Raw genomic sequence first — 20,265 nt, forward strand, 5'->3', positions numbered from 1 at the left:
GGGTATGGTAGGTCCTTGTTAGCTATCTCTTTTATATATATAGTGTGTATATGTAATCCCATCCCTCTAATTTATCCCTCTCTACTACAATGACCATAAATTTGGTTTCAAAATCTAGAAGTTTGTTTCTACTTCATAAATAAGTTTTGTATCATATTTATTAGATTCCACATATTAGTGATCTCATATGATATTTGTCTTTCTCTAAGTTCACTTAGTATGAATCTCTAGGTACATCCCTGTTTCTACAAATGGTATTATTTTGTTCTTATTATGGCTGAGTAACATTCCATTGTATATATCTACCTCATTTTGAACTTTAGAAGTAAGCACTATGCAAATCCTGTACCATAGTGTTACAATATATGACAAGTACATTGTATATGGTTCACCGGTGTTTGATGAATGATATATGAGCGATATTCTTTTTTTTTGACAGTTGCTAATAGTAAATATTTACATGATCATGGGACAGACTGCTTTAAATCCACAGAGAAGTTTATGGTCATTCTCTATACCATTTTGCCCACCTATAATGTCACTTATTCACTTAAAAATATTTACTGAACAGATATAAGGGCTAGGTTTTTTCATACCACTGCAGCTACAAAAATGAGAAAGCTCATGGTCAATGATGAGTAGACAGGCACATAGGAAGTCAGTACCATCAGGGTAGTTATAATCATATGAGTGCCATGTCCAGCTGGAACACAGAGTCTCTCTCTTAGTCTCAAGGAGTCAACAAAGGATCTACAGAGAATGTGGCACTTCTGCTGAGACTGACACATCTTCTCCATTGTAGGTGAATAGTGTGCATGTATGTATTTTAATGCTCTGAATTATAATTCCAATATGAAATGCTAAATCTAAAGCTTTTCTGTGAAATAAAGCAAGTGTGCACTATTTATGATTCCAGTGAACTAAGATTGATCATTAGGCAGCATTATTTACATGCAGACAACTCAGATACTCTAAATCCTTGCAGTTAAGAATCAACAGTAAAAAAAATACACCAGTGAGAATTCAATAGTGCTGTCATCCATTCCTCTTCATTATCACAACCACTCAGTTTAGTAAAATTCTCTTTTTTTGATTTGCTTAAATTCAGTTAAATGTGAATTTGGTAAGGAAGTTAGATTATATGCTTTTAGCTTGTCATGCTGTACTATGGAAAGTATAACAGTTTTTACCTTGAGCTAATACATTTCTGCACACTAAAGCAATATGCTTCAGAATTTCATAGTTTGCTAAGAACTGTAAAGGAAGAATCTAAGTAACTGTAATGATGCTTTTTCTCTTATGATCCTATAAACATTTATTTATAATTTTGTTGACTAATACATTAAAATAAATTTCATGACTACTGTTTTAAATATATTATGCTAGATGAATAGACAAATGGAAAAAGCCTTGATATCCATATTAGGATTTTTTAATTTATATAAATTGCATTTGGATCTGGTGTCAAATATGCTTTGTAACTTTCCTTTATTGGACCCTTTGTTTTTGTTTTGGCTTTGAGCGCATGATGAAAAACAAGACTTAGAAATAACAAGTCTCAGTAGGGAGCTCCTCATGAAGCTTTCCTCATAACCAGAATGTGCTGGAATTATAACTATTGTGTGACATACCATAGGCATTTGGTAATAACATGGCCTCCTAAGAATTTCTCAGAAAGATTCATTTTGATGAGTTTTTGTCAAAAATCAGATTTTAAAAATTAATTCAATCATGAATGTTAAATATATTCTTGAGAGGCATGCTAATTAAAATAAACAAATGTTAATTTACAATTCTTGTTTTTGTTGACCTAAAAAGGTCATGCGTCTTTTCCACATACTAATAGCCTGTGCTTTTTCCCCAGGAAAGATTGTATTGAGAACATATGGCTAGTGAATTAAAGTGTTATAAATATTATAGAAATATTAATGTATTAAAACCACTACTGTAAGACTTTGTTGCAGAATATAAATTTCCCTGAGCTTTTGATGATTTTATAGCTTTTTAGCTGAAAGAGTACTTATTGTTTATTTGCCTAATTCCTTAATTTTCCATTGTAGGAAATTGAAGAATTGAAATGTGACTTGTGCTGGGTCACAAATCTAATTAATGGCCCATAGCAGAGATGTTCCCAGGAGCTTGACTCCTAATGAAGTGTTCCTTTAAAGGGCGACATATATTAGATAATGGAAAATTCAACCCATGTATATATGTTCAACTAATTTGTGACAAATAAGCTGGGAATATATAATTGAGAAAGGAGATTCTCTTCAGTAAATGGTGTTGGGAAAACTAGAACAATATGCAAAAGAACAAACGAGACCACTGTCTTACATCATATATAAAAAATTAATTCAAAATGGATTAAATATTTGAATGTAATTCCTGAAGCCATAAAACTCCTGGAAGAAAACGTAGGTAGTACAATCCTTGACATCAGTCTTAACAAGAATTTTTTTGGATTTGACACCAAAATCAAAAGCAACAAAAACACAAACAGTGTAACTACATCAAACTAAAAAGCTTCTGCGCAACAAAAGAAACCATCAACAAGGTGAGAAGGCAATCTACTAGGATGGGAGAAAATATTTGAAAATCATATATCTGATAAGGGCTTAATATCCAAAATATTTAAAGAACCCATATAACTCAATACCAAAAAAAAGTTTTGATTAAAAAATAAGCAGAGAATCTGAATAGACATTTTTCCCAAAGAAGACATACAAATGGTTAACAGGCTCATGGAAAGATCAACATCACTAATCATCATGGAAATGCAAATCAAAACCACAGTGAGATAGCACCTCACAGCTGTTCAAATGGCTGGTATTCATAAGACAAGAAACAACAAGTGTTGGTGAGAATGTGGAGAAGAGTAAAATGTGTTCATTGTTGGTAGGAATGTAAATTGGTGCAGCTACTATGGAAAACACAGAAGAGTTGCCTCAAAAAATTAAAAATAGAACTACCGTATGGTTTAGCTCTCCCACTTCCAGGTTTTTATTTGAAGAAAATGAAATGAAAATACTAACTCAAAAAAATATATGCACCCCGGGTCTATTGCAGAATTATATACAATAGCCAAAACAATAGCAGAAAACAACCTAAGGGTCCATGGATGGAGGAATAGATATGAGATTATCTATCTATCTATCTATCTATCTATCTATCTATCTATCTATCTATCTCTAGATAGGTATAGAATATTATTCAACCATAAAAATAATGGAATCTTGCCATTTGTGACAATATGAATAGATCTTGAGGGCATTCTGTTAAGAGAAATGTTAGGCAGAGAAAGACAAATAACATATTGTCTCACTTATATGTGGAATCTAAAAAAAAAAAAACCCCGGGAGTTCCCGTTGTGGCTTAGTGGTTAACGAATCCGACTAGGAACCTTGGGGTATCCGGTTCGATCCCTGTCCTTGCTCAGTGGGTTGGGGATCCGGCGTTGCCGTGAGCTGTGGTGTAGGTTGCAGACGTGGCTCGGATCCCACGTTGCTGTGGCTCTGGCATAGGCCAGCGACTACAGCTCCAATTAGACCCCTAGCCTGGGAACCTCCATGTGCCGTGGGAGCGGCCCTAGAAATGGCAAAAAGACGAAAAATAAAAAAACAAAACCCCCACAAAAACAAGGGAGCAGATTGGTGATTGCCATAGGTAGGGGTTGGAAGGTAAGAAAAATAGGTGAAGGGAGTCAAAGGTACAAACTTTCATTTATAAAATAAATACATTGTAGGATATAATGTGCATCATTGCAACTTTAGTTGATTATACTCTTACTATTTGAAAGTTGCTGAGAGAGTGGATCTTAAAAGTCTCTCATTACAAGAAAAATTTGGTAACTGGTGACAGATATTAAACTTGTGATCATTTTGCAATATATACAAATGTTGGGTCATTTGTACACTTAAAATAATATTCTATGTCAATTATATATAAATTAAAATTTCATGCTTTAAAAATTTACTGTTAGTATCAGGAATCAATATTGATAAAAAAGGTTTCCTCGTTTTAACAATGCTTCACAGTATGAACAATATATTCTATTGGAAGTCTATTAAATTAACATCTTGCCATATGCTATGTTGATTTTTGTGAATTCAGCTAAAGTCCTAAGTAGTTGTATAACTCAAACCGTAAAAGCAGCAGGCATGTCTTTACTCAGAAAGATTCAAAATATTTTGAGAGAACTGTGTATGATTTAAAAGTACCAGTTATACAAATGCTGGAGAGGGTGTAGAGAAATGGGAACCCTCCTACACTGGTGGTAGGAATGTAAATTGGTACAACCACTATGAAAAACAGTATGGAGGTATCTTAGAAAACTAAATATAGAACTAACCCAGCAATCCTACTCTTCGGCATATATCCAGACAAATCTTTCCTTGAAAAAGACACATGCACCCACATGTTCATTGCAGCACTATTCACAATAGCCAAGACATGGAAACAACCTAATTGTCCATCCACAGATGATTGGATTAGGAAGATGTAGTATATATACACAACGGAATAAAAAAGAACAAAATCATGCCATTTGCAGCAACAAGGATGGAACTAGAGACTCTCGTACTAAGTGAGGTAAGTCAGAAAGAGAAAGACAAATACCATACAAAATCAGTCATATCTGGAATCTAATATATGGCACAAGTAAACCTTTCCACTGAAAAGAAACTCATGGACTTGGAGAACAGGTTTGTGGTTGCCAAGGGGGAGGAGGAGGGAGTGGGATAGACTGGAAATTCAGGGTTAATAAATGTGGACTATTGCCTTTATAATGGATAAGCAATGAGATCCTGCTGTATAGCAGTGGGAACTATTTCTAGTCACTTATGATGGAGCATGATAATGTGAGAAAAAGAATGTGTGTGTTACTAGGTTACTTTGCTGTGCAGTAGAAAATTGACAGAACATGTAAACCATCTATGATTGAAAAAACAAAAATCATTTTTTTAAAAAAAGTACCAGTTATAGTATTTCGATTCCTTGCCATTCAATACCACTTTCTTCATCAAGGAATAGAAAGTTCAGGACCCAGATTTCCCTCCTAACTCCCTGTTCTGTACCTTCTCACTGGCCGAAGGCCATGACAGCATCAGTAGTCAGCCTTGGCGCTCTTTTTGACAGTCCTGATATAGCCTCACACTCTGTGGCAAATAATGCTCCAAGAAATCCCTAAAACTGAAATGGAGTTGGCCAAAAAAAAAAAAAATATATATATATATATGTTTAGCAACCTGGTCCTGATCCCTTTTGCTTACACCATGGTAGTTATTGTCTTCTTTTCTCTACCTCATCTGTTTCTCTTGAAATTACAGAAACATTTAATAGCTTGGACTTAGAATTGTAAAGGCAGACATTACCTTATTTTGGCATAAGGATACTGCAGAGAGCCATCGTGATACAGCATGACAATACAATTTTGAATTTCTTGGTTCTTTTTGCTCTTTCCATTGTTATCTCTTCATTTCTCCTGCAATTACTGATTTGACAACTAATAACTCTCCTCTTCCCTTGGTGTCTAGCATTCATCCTCAGGATATCTGCTTCTTACTTTTTCACATTCTGTAAGCTGAAGAGTAATGAATTAAACATACTGTGTTTCTAGTAAATGTGTAAATCAAGTATCCGTAAGCTTTGTACAATGTCTAGCTAGAAAGATGCAGAGACCTCGGGGATGCTGTTGTAGAACCTCATAATCTCTTAAACCTGGATGTGGGCTGTATTGCAGTGCATAGCACAGTTTAGGCCAGATTAAATGGAACCACTCTGCTCTGTTCATTTCCTGCAAGAACCTATTTGTTTTACTTCAAACTTGATTTCCTGAAGACAGAAATCAGAGGTTGCTCTTTAGTGATCTCAGGTGAAAGTAGATCAGACAGAGTTGCAGGAGATATCTTGGTTGGTCTTGGCATGTACATTGTGACTGTGGACAAATATATTTTCAAAAGGAGAACCTCAACTTTGGTAGAGCCTAGATCTGGAAACCAGGAATGAGGATTGGAGGAGTGGCCTCAAGTGGAAGTAGCACTACGGATATTGTACAGGAGATCACTCAGTAGTAGGAAGATATCAAGCATGGGATACAGAATGAAGAAGCTGCCCCTGGATATTCCCTTATAGGGGCATCTATCAACAGTCAGTATCACAGTTATCTGGGGATGCTGCAACAATTTTCCCTGATGTTGGGCAGGAACCATGGCATATTTGCCAGCACAAGTCCGTAATTGCACTCTTGCCAGCACCTGCACAGGATTAAGAGTTAGCCCTCATTCACTGTGCACAGTCATCTGACACTTAGTCTTCTGCTGAAAGGGAGCAGGTTACCAGATCTTGACTTTCTCCTTCTCTGTTACATTCTTATTTAGAATTAAATTAACCTCAATTTCAAATTCATTAATGAACTCGGTGATGCAGCCATTCAAAATACCTCGCTCGAAAATTGTCAGTATTAACCATCAGTAATAAAATTGTTGCCATTTTGACATTTGAAGCACATCACCACCTCTTCTCTGCTTGTTTAGTGATATCCATGGAATATTTACCAGTTTTATTTAGAAAATGCTGGAAGTCATTCTGATTTTTAATCCTCTATTGATGAAAGGCATCATAGTTAGCATTATGTACTCTGTCTTATAAAAGTTATGAATATTAATTTTTGTCCCCCCAAATGCTACTACAGCTCTTTAAGAGCTGGTGTGGACAAGGTTTGTAAAATTACTCTGAATCATGTAAGGAGCTCTTCCTGGAAAAGCACAGTCTTTTGGACAAGCCCAAATTGTTCTTGACTGTTTCCTTTTATAAGGTGTAAGTGGAGATACCAATGATATTATTGGTGACTCCAGAATGGGTTTGAGAAGAGAAGGGACAACACTACTCTGGGTGGAGAGAGCTGGTACTGAGTATATTATTAAGTATCTTATAGGTTGAGGGCATCTCCTACATCAGGACTTGCATTAATTCGCTGTTACATCAAGTGCCTTGTTTTCATAGCAGACTGGCATCAGGGACCTAGTAGGACAGGTTTGGCCACATGCTGCAGTCATGGACCAGTGGAAAATCTATGAACTGGCTTGTAGTGGACTGGACAGCAGTTTAGAACTAGGAAGGTGATGTTAAGGTAAAAGGGCCAAATTTTAATAATTTGAGATATTTCACATATTCCTAGATTATCCCTCTATCTGTACTTTAAAGGTCTCAGCAATGGAATATGGCCCCTCATCCCTCCTCTGTAGACTTGTGTTCTCTCTACATTTCTTTCTCATTCTAATCTTAACAGAGATACTTGACAACATAACAAAAATCTTAGACAAGCAGGTAATGGATTAAAGGGGAAAAAGTTTGCTAAACCCCACAAATGACTCCTCAGTGTGGGTTCACAGTCTTGGCAAATCCTGTGTCTTAACTTAAAATGGACTGTTTATATTCTTCAGGAAGATAAATTGGAAAGGTATTATTTTAGGGTGCATTGTCTTTAGGCACCCCACGAAGCACTGTGCTCCGAGGTAGAATATTGTTCTCTACAGAAGTCCTGTGCTAGATCAGGAAGCCCTTCTGTTCACGGCTCTTAGTTCTTCCCTTCACAAACATCCATAACAGGGAGTAACAGCTCAGGCCCTGGAGACTGTGGTGTTCCTCAGACAAGGGAGCATACAGGAGTATACTTTACCAAAGGACTAGGATCATTCCTGGCCAGAACTCTGCTCTTTGTGTCTTTGGTTGCTTTTTTCTTGTAGTGACCTTCTCAGATGTGGCATTGGCTGCTCCTCTGACCTTCACCAGCTTCCTATGGCTCAGACCCTTTTCGCTTTTATGATCTGCTCCTAAGCCTGGATCTAGATTCTCTTTGCTGCAGCTCTGTGCAAATATGAACCATTGACCCTCAAATCAATATGATGAGTTAATCACTTGTTTCTTTCCTAACCTCAGCCCCCCCATCCCACTGGTAATTAGCATCTAAACCCTACCTAGAAAGGGATTGCATTTACCAAATCAGATAAACTGTTAATGTGACTATACACTGTACACCAGCATCTTGTTGTTCAGCACAGACAATACTTCTTCAGGAAAAGAGTAATCACATCTCTCTTAATCATAGAAGAGGGGAAGAGTAAATGTAGCTTTTCTAATATGTTTAATATAAAAGCCAATGCTATCTCCCTGGCAGTGTTAGAGTTCATGTGAAATGTATTTAAAATTGGAAAACAATATTCAGAGAGTAATAAAATGACTGCATTCTTATTACTGTCATAATAAACATAATACTTTTAGTTATATATTTTAAAAACTCTAATTCAGATTGTTGTAAGCTCCTTTAGTTGAGTTGCCCATAAAAATATGGAATGTATTTGACAATGTTTATTTCATATTTCTGGTAATATTTTATGACCATCTTCCAGACTTCATGCTGCTACAAGCAAAGGTATTTTGTGTTTCTCAAGAGCAACAAAGCACCTTTGCTTCAGGGAGAGTCTAATCCTCATTGAGGGAATTGGCTACACAAATTATCTTATTTTGGTGAAGTACCCTTTCTAAATTATGTTGTTTATTTTACTGTGCCAATTTCATGCAGTCTAAATACCAATTACTTTTAGAGTGCGTTCCTTTGCTCTTAGTTATTTTTGAAATATTATAATTAAAAATTACTGAAAACTTTAATTGAATGGCATATCTCCAAAGAAAGTACAATGTATTTCTTTTTGGTATTTTATTTTCCTACTAATGAATATTAACTTCTGTTCTCTAATTTGTCACTTATATGTTTGATTAATAAAGAATATCAGGGAGTTCCCTTGTGGTGCAGCAGGTTAAGTTGTGCAGGTTACTACTGTGGCATGGGCTTACTCTTTGGCTGGGGAACTTCCACATGCCTTGGGTGTGGCCAAAAAATAATAGAATACCAAATTGACTTAATTTGGGGGAACTGTTTGGGCAGTAGTTTGTAAGAATTTTAAAAGAATATTGAGATATAAATTAGGAGTAAGGAGCAGAGAGAAAAATGTGTTGAGCCAGAGAAGGAAACTTGGTAATGTTTAGGGGTATTCAATTACTGTAATTTGAACCAATGTGTAACAGTATATAGATATTTGCATCAAGAAAATTCTTTCATTAAATATAGGAATCTACTGGATAATGTAAGCTTGGGAAGAAAAAATGATTATGAATTCATCTAAAAATGATATCCATCTCAATCTAGAACCAAAAACATTCCATATTTTTTTAATTTCGAAAGGAACTAAAATAAAGTACTGATAGGAAATGTAAGTGAGTGATAATATAAGCTTATGATAACAATGGACCATCTAGGTATGACAACAAAAATTAAAATCATAAGAGAAACCATTTGACAATAAGAATTTTTAAAACTTGGCAAAATGGTTTAAAAATTGCTGAAGAAAACTCTTTGATATATACAGATATGTAGCTATAGTGACAAAGGATTAATATATCCAAACATGATGCACTTTTACTCCAGGCCTTTATGCCTTTTCCTTCTGCATGAAATGTTCTTCTGTCCTTCATCTGCCTGATCCTGACTTCCTCTTTAGTCTCAGGGTAAGCCTCCCTTCTGTGGATGGTCTTTTCTAGCCACCTTGGCCTGACTCTCTGACCTTTTTCACCATACTTTCCATGCCAGGGAATCATTTACTAACCATGTCACAATTTGTAATGGCCCTCTCTTTGTTAGACTTGAGGCACCATAAGGAAGGGGCTGTGTTTTATATTTACAGTGGTATCTGTAAATATAATACATGTTCTGTAGCATATAGAAGATCCTCTGTAAATATTGTTTGCAATTGAAATGATGACTTTTTAAAGAGCTTATTAGGAACTACTAGATGAATGAGGAATTAAACACACACACATATGCATACCCAAACAGAAGTAGCCAAGCCTGAAAACGTGTGCTGCTAAAATAAAAAATCGAATACAAATTAAATCATATATTTATGTATTTACCTCTATTATCTGTAATTACATATGTGTTTGTGTTTGTGTCAGAATTCCTAAGCAAATGAATATAATGTCAGCAGTGTCCTGTGAGGATGTAATATGTATCTCATAAACCACTTCTGCTGGGAATTTCAACTGGTACAAATTCTCTGTGAAAACTTAATGCTGTTCACACAGAAAGTTATACTAAGAAAATAATTTGTTGGGGTTCTTATTGTGACTCAGCAGGTTATGAACCCAGCTAGTATCCATAAGGATACAGGTGTAATCCTTAGTCTAGCTTAATGGGTTAAGGATCAGGCATTGCCATGACCTGTGGTGTAGATCTCAGATGTAACTTGGATCTGGCATTGCTGTGGCTGTAGCATAGGCTGGCAGCTGCAGCTCCAATTTGGCCCCTAGCCTGGGAACTTCCATATTCCTAACTTCCATTTAGGTAGCCCTAAACCCCCCCCCAAAAAAAAGTTTAAGCAAGGATGCATGTAAAGTGAAGCTATGATTGTAGTGTTGTATAAAAGTAAAAATTTGGAAATAAACTAAATGTTTATATGTAAGATACTATTTTAAAAATTTGGGCACAACCACTTAAATGTTGCAATATTAACAGTACAGCTATGAAAAGACATGTTATATCTGGAGTTATTGAAATAAAGCCATGTCAAGATTAATTGAAAAATAAAGTATGTATGTATACACAAATATATATATGTGTATGTATGCATATGTTTGGATATATATGACAGTAGGATCTCATTTATGTAAAAATATAGATGCATAAATATTTAAATATTCTGAAGAAAAATTCTGGAAGAGTAAACCTAAAATATTAAAAGTGTTTATAGCTTGGAATTTATTAGCATTACATACTAATTATCCTTTGACCTATGCTTTCTCTCAATGCAATAATTTCCTCTAAATCACAATGTCCTTAAGAAAGATGAGTGAATAGAAAGAAAACCAAGAACAGAGAAAGGTAATGAAACATGAAGTTACAGGCTTTTTATTTTGTGTTCTTGCAAAAGCAGAGCTTGAGAGAAAAGCATTATGTGCAGTTGGTTGATTCTGGAACACCATCCAAGGGAGGAGGAATTAGGAACAGGGGGATGAAAGGGAGAAGGCTATAAAATCCACTAAACACCGTATTATTAATCTGACCACCATCTCTGGTGATGAGTTGCTCGATTGCATGGAACTTGAAGGTAAGATGAATTGCTCCTCTCTGTGGCAGATGTAAAGTCTGACCTTCACTGCTCCAGCTGTGCATGCATATCTCTGTGGTGGTCAGAAACTTAGGAGTCAAGCTCTTTGAGGTGGATAGGACTGAGCTATTTGGAAGGGAATAACGAGAAAATGCAAATAATTATTGTAATTGTTAATTTTGGAGGGAACGTTGCTGGGATAATAAGATGCTAGGAGTAAAATTGGGCTTAAAAGCTTTCCTTTGAGAATATCAATTACCCTTTGGGAAAATTCCCTCAGCAGTCCACAGCAGTTTCAGCTGTGATTCTGTTTCTGAAGACAAAGAAAGTGCACATTAAGAAAGCTGCATTCAGTCTTTCAGGAATTTCTAGCATGGATCACTGTAAGTGTCTAGGAGAGACTTTGGCCCCATTTCAGAAATCAGATCTAAAGAGCAGTTAACTCGTTTGGGTCACCAGGAGGTAAGGATTGCCATGTGGACTAAGCAAGGCAATGTCCTTCTAAACACATCTTTTCCTATTAGGTACTCCTTTGTACCCCAAAAATATTTTAAGTCCTGACCCCCAGTAAAGATTTGATAACTGAGACCAACCACACTGAGTGTATTTTTAAATTTAGGATTAGAGGGTAGGGATGTTTTAAGTGCCAGATACTTCTGTTTGGAATATTGAAGTGACAGTGCGTGGTCTGGTGATAATTATGTTTCTCTCAGTAGGCCTTACCAATGCTATCCATGCTGCTCTTTTTGGAATAGAAGTATACTTTGTAAAAATTATTTCTAGACAGGTTTTCAAGAAACCAAATATAAAAATTCGTTAAAATTTTTCAATCAAGTATTTAAAAAAATATAGCATTGAGGTCTCATTTGTTCAGCTGTGAACAGCAAAATGTTGCTTTTGCACTGGTAAAATATGCTTACATTGAAGAACAGATTTCTTTGCATATAGAAAATGTGACTAGGCATGAATGGGGAATATGTTATAAGTGAAGTTATTTGCATATATAAATCTGAGGTTCAAAAATGAATGAATCTTACCAGGTCCATGCTCTCTTACTATTAAAAAGTATCACTGAAGTTGTGATTGAATTAGAACTATTCTAAAATTTGGCTTTTCCAAATGAAGAACAGTATGGAGATGAGTGCCTTTTTTCTTTCTTTTTAATTAAGGCAGAGTCATTCACTTCAAGTATTTTATATTTGATGGGCCATAATTCATAAAAAGACATGATCCTGAGGTAAAGGAGAAAAGCTAGGATTTGCGTAGGGCTGCCTAAACTCTGTCACAACTGAGCTTCACAGGCCACAGGATTCTTTCAGGCCCAGGTCCCCCTGACTCTCAAAGAAATGTGGAATGCTTAAAGAGAGAAAGAAGACTGTTAATTGTTTCTCCTTGAAGAGAGAGTTTGAAATAAAGGGTATTTACTTCCTCCAACTTGAATTTTTCTCATGTCCTCTCAATTTATACATTTTAATAGGGGAATAGATGTCCATTTGGCCAACTGATTGCCTCCTGTACACCTGCCCTAAATACATTGCTCTCTTTATAATGAAATGGAATCTTCTCCCTAGGGGAAACACCTGTGGTCATCTACCTTTTCCTTTAATTTCATTCCCAAATGTGCTTTTTCTGAGGCTTTCAGCCCATGCTAACTCCAATACCTTTCCCTGACCAGTTGTTATTGTGATATATCTGTCGGAAAGTTATACTGAGACGTTCCGCAACATCTTTAGCCTTGCCTTGAATGTGAACTGTGACAAGCTGCACTACTGATATCAGTCTTTCACTCTTTCAGTTAAGTGAAGGAGCTGCTCCCTCACCCATGGATGCTGCGTGTGGCCGTGGCATTTGCTCTGTCGGGTAGGATAGGAGCAAAATAGTGGTTTGTTCCAAACCAAGGCCTCAGTGATCCTCACTGTTCTCCTGCTCAGATTCTTGTCATCTAATGATAATTTGCCTGAGGTAGCTGCTGCTCCAAGGAAAGGAAAGAGAGGCCTAGATCAGAAACTAACACAGTTGAAAAGCAAATCCAAGTGATCTGTAGGCTCAAGGTATCAGCCCCAGATATCCTGTGGGTAAGAAAACTCTTTGCTTGTAAGCCACTGATTTTTAGGGCGGCTTATAAGGGAGCATCTATAATAATAGCTAACGAAATTCACTCCTTTACCAACCCAGGTGAACTGAAATCTGACAACTTCTACTCCTCTAGCCTCACTTAGGTAAAAATTGCTAATTTATATATGTCATTTGTAAGGTATGTCTACCTATGTCTACTTGGATGATTGTAGTCATTCTGTAGTAAAGGTTGCACCATCTATTCAAATTAAACATAAGCCTTCCCTACAACTATGCATTCCTGGGAATATATCCAAAAGAAACACTCACCGAGGCCAGCAGTTGGGCATCTGTGGAATTGTTCACTTAAGTGTGATTTGTTTCCTTGGAAGTTGAATATAATTGAAATGCAGCCAGCAGCAGATCAAAGGGCCTGTTGAATCCAAACAGACAGATAGGTAATCAAACTAATTAATAACAAAACAAAAATTCTGTGCCTCTCTCCTCTTTCAAGAGATGAAAGATAGCTGTAAACTATTGATCCATTTACAGTGATCATCAGCTAATCAGACCATAAAACCAAATCCCCTGTCATTGCTGCCACCGATAGGGAATGATAACTTACCTACCTTGAACAAGCCAAAAGCAAAAACAAAACACAAAAGCCCTCCATGTTGGAGTACCATGCAGCAGTTTGAAGCAATGCCATAACTATACACATGGCAAGAGGCAGAATTTTAAAAAACATGAATCACTGAGTGAAGAAGATAATGAAATAAGACATATAATGACATTTCTAAAAACTAAAAACACATGTATACACATAAATATATATAAGTGGAGATACCAATATTTAGAAACATCAGAATGATTTTCTGGTTGGAATGTAGGGAGATGGAGTATAAAACATGAGCATTAGTGCACACACAAAAAAAATGGGACAAGAAAAGAGAAGTAACAAAGGACAAGATAGTAGGCCACAGTCCAAGAATATCAGAGTCAGACCTATCCATCTGAGTTTAAAAAGATAAATGTTGTTATAAAGTCTTTCCCAAGAAGTGTAAAAATAACTACCTCATTTTTTGATAGTTATAAAATGATTGATTTTTTTCATTATTGTCAGTTGATATATTTGAACTGGATTGTACTAGATAATATAAGATTATGATTATGATTTAATTTTGTTTTCTTTCCAAATAACTAAATCTGCCAGTCTCTTATTGAATAATCCTTATTTTCCAACTGATCTGTGATATCTTTGTAACATCTGTATTAAATTATGCTATATGATCTATGAAATTGATGCTATTTCACCTTTTATTGAATTGTTTTCCTATATTTTATACTAACATTCCAATTCTTAAATATTGTAACTTTATTTGATTTTAGAGGTCTTCCCCAGAGATGCTTAATGGATTTACCTGACAGAACTGGATAATCTTCCTCACTGGTGAAGTGGGTAAGTCTTGTTTATGGTGACTCCAAGGTCATGGCAGAACTTGGCTGATTATTTTAAAAATTAATTTCTCCTGTCCAATGATTTTGTGATATGCTATGTTGTGTTATATTTTTGGTTTGTTGAAGGCAGGTAGGTTATTAATCCCCATTGGTGATAGCAGTGATTGGTAATTTGCTTTATGTCTGATTATTTGATGACCACTGTAAATAGACTAAAGGTTTATTGAGATCTTTTATCTTTTGGATGAGAGATGGTGGAGACTCTTTTATTATTCTGATTTGTTTGATTGCCTGTTTGTCTATTTGACTTCAAATCAATTGAGAATTTTATGACCACTGGGAAGAGGAAAAATTCCTTAGGGTGTGGTTTTATTTGTGTGTGTTTCTGCATTTATTCTTTGCTAAAATTGGAGAATTGCAACTATAAGCATCCTCTATATCTGTATGTCAGGTGTCTATAAGTTAGAATGGCCTTTACCAGTTATTATGATTCTGAGATGTTTTCTTATATCTTGAGACTATTAATGATGTAGATGAAAAGACCTAGTTTGGGGAGATATGATTGCAGGCCAGGGGCTTTCCTCAAACCTGGTTTCCTGATCCAAAGACAGGAAGAGCATTTTAGACTTCTGTGTAACCTCTCTATACGAAAATTACTAGCCTTGGTGGGGTTAACTATCTTACAACATTTTTTATGAGGCAGAGTAATTGTTGTACTCTCTCTGCTTATTTTGTAACATCGGTGTCACAATTATGATTGGAAATTTCTCTGATGAATTTTACATGCATTCTACATTCAGTTTCTAACAATCATGGCAGTTATACATTGGAGAAAGGTGCACAAAGATGTTCATGAAGCATATCTGAGAATAATAGTTAATAGTCACAATTTATTATTTATTTATTATTAATATTTCCACTTGAAAATATTTGCCTAAGAGAAAATCTTGAGAAGCTTGGAAAGTGTTTGTATAAATCAGGATTTGACCATTGGTCACCTGAAATACCCAAAGCAAAAACACATACACAACCACACACTGGGAGGCCTGCAAACTCTGAAGCATGTGCACAGGCATCTGCTATGTTGTGCTTTACTGAGAGCTTGGAATTAAACAAGGGCATTTCTATGGCTCGAATAAAAAAAAAGTAAAAATTTAATTTTAAGCATCCTTTTTCTCTTTCCCTCCCTTCTAGGAGCTAGAAATGACAAGCAAATATATTTTTTTAAATTACTGACCTTTTCTAATTCAGAAAAATCTTTCTAGCTCAGATTTCCAAAGCCAGCTCTGGGACTCCCTGGTCCAAACTTGTACAAAAGCTAGTTAAACTGCTCTGCTGTGCACTGAGCCCTCCTCTCAGGGCTGTTTTCTCTCCTCCTCTAGTTGCAACAAGGCTTTGAAAGAACATAGAGACAGTGTTCCTCTAGTCACAAACATTTGTTCCCTTTCTCATGACAAAAGGTAGTTAAGTTTTAAGTAACAAACTTTTTGTGGTTATATCAGTGCAGTTTGATATTTATATTTCTATTGCTCCTTCCCCCCATTTGTTTGCTAATCCTTTTTTCCCCTTTATTACTTTTAAGAGTTCAATATATTTCAGAAGTATTTCATATAACTGGTATATAATTAGATTTAATTATGTAAATTAATTTAAGCAATATCTCAATTTAAGTTTCCATTTTTTCTTTTGTGTCTATTTAATTGCCCTCCTACTTTTTTAACTTTTATATGTTTGGTATATTTCAGAAGTATTTTATATAATCAGCATGTAGTTTGATGTAGTTATGTGAAATAATTTGAGTGCTCACCAAATTTATTAAGGCTGTGGTCATCTTGGACCCACTCTTCCTCATTCCTGGATTTTGAGGCTAGTGTTTTTTTTCTGCATAATCCAACACCCTCTAAGCTCTCTCTTTGATTGTAAACAAAATATAGAAAACACATCAAATTCCATAATGCATTACTCCTACAGTCCTTGCAGTTTCCACTTGAAAACAGCTGACTTCACATCTAGATGTAATAGATACCAAACCTTTCCACTTCTCACCTTTTTAATGAAATGGAGAGACAGTATTCCCTGAACATAGTGAGAGAGAAAGTAGGGCATCCTGAAGTCGGACCTTCAATGTTCAGCTTTCCATAATCCCTCTCCTGGAAGAATGATGTAATAATAGTACTTGCCTCATGAGTTTTTGGTTAAAGCAAATGAGATAATATATGTAAAATTCTTGGCATATTGTCAGCCATGTAATAAACAGGAAATATATATAGGGAATTGCCATCATCATCATCACTGCAATTGAGTGTTGGCTGGTTTTTAAGAATCTTTATTCCTGGGCTAAGATGTTTGGAGCATCCTCAGTCAGTAGTGACTCCATAGCTTCTGCTTAAGGAATCACCAATGCGTAGGAGAGACTGCAAGAGGAGATATATATCAGGAGATTTTATCACTGTTTAGGCAAATCAAGATGTGACTGGCTCCTTCTCCTTTTCAGTCTTAGAGATTCCCAAGTGAAAGGCAGCATCACGTTGGTGAAAGGGCAGAATACTTTTGGGCTCACTTGCCAGTTTTGTCACTTACCATGCATAACTTTGGGGAAATAATTTAAATTCAGGCAGCCTAAGCATCCTTATTAAAATGGGTAACAGCAATATCTATCTCTTAAATTATTTTGGAGGAATGAAGGAGATAGTGTGTGTGAAATGTTTTCATTATCATAAAGCACAATTCCAATGTAATTATTTAAGTAAAGACTTTCAGGAATGTCCCTAAACTTAATGCTGTAAACAAAAGCTAAATCGAAGTTCTTGGCAAAGTCTGGTAACAGGGCAAGAAATATTTGTCACATCCCTTTACCCCACCCCCACCCCCTTGAATAACTTCCTGGATGTTTACTTTCCTTCTTAAATAGATTCTTCCCTTCTATCTAATTATGCAGCATTCTAGAGTTTCATCAGCTATCAGCAAAATCAAGCTGTCCTCATTTGACTTAGAGTATCATGGAAATGATAAACTAAACAGCTTAGAATAGCACAAACTAGAGAGCATAATGCAGCCAGCTCAAGTTTAGAGTCTTAACCATTCTATACAGATTATACATGTTAACTTTTTAGGAGCTGATTAAAATCACACATGTTTAATAGTGTTATGGTTTGTAATTCTCAGCATTTGTTAAGTTCTCATTAGCATGTGCTCCTCATATCAATGTGTAAAACTGTAAATTAAATTTAAAGAATGGCTTTAAATTGTCTTCAACACTCGCTTAAAAATATATCACTTTCTAAGCTTTGAATATAACTTGTATGATTTGGGAATAATTCATTCCTTAGCCATAAATATTTACTCTTTAATAGACATGTCTCCCTAAAGAAAAAATATGCTTATCAGGAATAACATTTTTAAAATGTCAAAAGGTCACTTTTCTGCTTTTTTAAAAATATTCCTCAAAAAAGCATAGTGCACTCTCTCAGACAGCTCTCATGTTAATGAACATGATATTCTTTAAGCCTTGAGGGAAGTGATTTCTGGTGATGTAAGCAGAGACATACATCTAAATATTTGAAGATCTGAAATGACCCACCCTCTCCCCAAGAGCTCAGACCATTTTTTATTCCATGACTCTTCTTTGAAGGAAGGGTTGCCTGAGTTCTCTCTGATAATGTCTCATTTAGGCCTGAAGTGTAAGAATCATTTAAACTTAGCTGTTAATTTTCATCCATAGACCATCTGAGGGGCTAACCCTCTGATCTAGTCCTGTATCTCTCTGGTGGAAGATCCTAGGAAGGTACATTTATGTTGCAATGGACCAGGGTGCTCCTGGTTTGAAAGTACACTTCCTAGGGGCAGCAGAGAAGAATGAGTTGCATTCCATGATGATTTAAAAAAAAAAAAAATCCAAATTCCTTCTTGCCTTCTTTATAAGGTACTCCCTACATTATTCTACTTTAGTGAGGGTGAGTCTAAAGTTCCTCACCCATAATAAAAGTTCCTTCCCTCCTTTGGTGTTTGCACAAGACTGCACATTCACAACAGACTTTTATTCCAGAGGCACAGGCCTTGACAACTGAATAAACGATCGTCTTGCAAATTCCATATTCATGTGTGACTCATGATCACCCAGCAGTACTGTCAAGCCTCCTTTGTGAGAAGCAACAGCTGCTTGACATTAAGCATCATTACTAAACAGCTTTTCTTTAAAGATGGGCAGAAAATCATTCCTTTGTCTTAAAATGTAGATAGCTCTTCAGGTGTGGAAGATATTTAGTGAGGAGTCTATATTTTAAGTAGGTTTATGAACTCTGACACTATCTCCTTTCTTCTCCCCCAAAGATTGTGTGGATCAATGCAGAGCCTGAGAGTTAAAGGCTTGGTCCCTGTTTTTACTATGATTTCCTTACCACCAGCTGTCAAAGAACTAGTGGACTTTTGGATTTTTGATTTAATGAGACACCTGAATGTTTTCCAGGTAAAATAACTGAGTCTCATGAAAGTATAAGCTTGTATTTCTCTTTATAGGCTAAGCACTTTATTTTCTAAATCTTTATCACATGTCCATGGTTTTTATCAGACTTTCAGCAGACTCTTATTCCCCATAGGTTAAGAGATACTCTTATATGTGGTGACTCTCAATATGGGTCCACTTCATGGACTTTTCCATTCTCTTCCAATTCTTACCCAAAGATGATCAGAATAACAGAGAACAACCAAAAGGGAAAAGCTATATATCATAAAATATATATAAACCCACAGTTCAATGCCGTAAGTTATAGTCTAGATTACCCTGAACAATGCTAAATTTTGGGTCAGTCACTGAGAAATTGTTTTGAAGAGGATATATCATGTTTTACTACACTCATGGGCTTTAGAGTATTTTTCTCTTGGAAGATTTTTCTGTATACTGCTTTTTAGAACAAAGGAAAGTAGTCAGATGGAAGCATAATGATCTGATTTATTGTTAACAGCAATGAAAGTTGTTCTTTTCTGTTCCTAAGTGTGTTTGTGCTAACATGTGGGACCATCAAGAAATCCAGACTTTCTGCCCTTCAATCAGGAGAATTGGTTATTTCTGCTGCTCCCCCTCATGGCTCACACTGATGAAAGGTCTCTAAGTGGTTCATGTGCCTGGTTTACATGTCTCTGCTGGAGCCCTCACAGCATGCTTTGGGAGTGCTTACCATCCTTTCCTTAGCACTTTCTACCTCATCAATGTTCCCCAAATTATGATATATATATATTTCAAGTGTGACTCACGTTTCATGGAAGAATTGTGTGTTTTGTTGTTTTTAACAGAGAAATACAAGGAGAAAAATTGAGACCAGAACTATTTGACTTCTTTTTCCCACATTAGGATTGGGTAACTTTTCCCACCTTATAATTAAAATATCTCTCTACCTGGATCTTTACATGTTCCTCCATCCCCATTTTTTCCCCCAGAAGTGGCTTTAAGTCATGTTCTTTCTGCTTCTTCTAACCATTTATTCCTCTTTTCAGAAAGATTTTTTTTAAATCCCCTTTGTGTCCCTTCCTGGCTTAGACTTTAGCATAACGTCAATCACAGCTCTTCGTCCAGTCTAGGGGTATTGCTCCCTGAATT

The 20,265-nt window shown here is 35.9% G+C and overlaps 1 long non-coding RNA gene across 2 annotated transcripts in view; it reads left to right on the forward strand.

The window, feature by feature from the left end:
• Positions 1–20,265, forward strand: part of LOC106505993 — a 275,032-nt gene that overhangs the window by 45,514 nt on the left and 209,253 nt on the right. Inside the window, exons 1-2 of one of the 2 annotated variants that reach the window (XR_002338634.1) lie at positions 11,029–11,159; positions 14,604–14,673. This is a non-coding gene — a long non-coding RNA (uncharacterized LOC106505993). Of the gene's footprint in view, positions 1–11,028; positions 11,160–14,603; positions 14,674–20,265 lie in introns of those variants that run through there. The other variant, XR_002338633.1, reaches the window with a different exon arrangement.

Source organism: Sus scrofa, chromosome 14 (assembly GCF_000003025.6).
Source record: "Sus scrofa isolate TJ Tabasco breed Duroc chromosome 14, Sscrofa11.1, whole genome shotgun sequence".
Taxonomy (NCBI): domain Eukaryota; kingdom Metazoa; phylum Chordata; class Mammalia; order Artiodactyla; family Suidae; genus Sus; species Sus scrofa.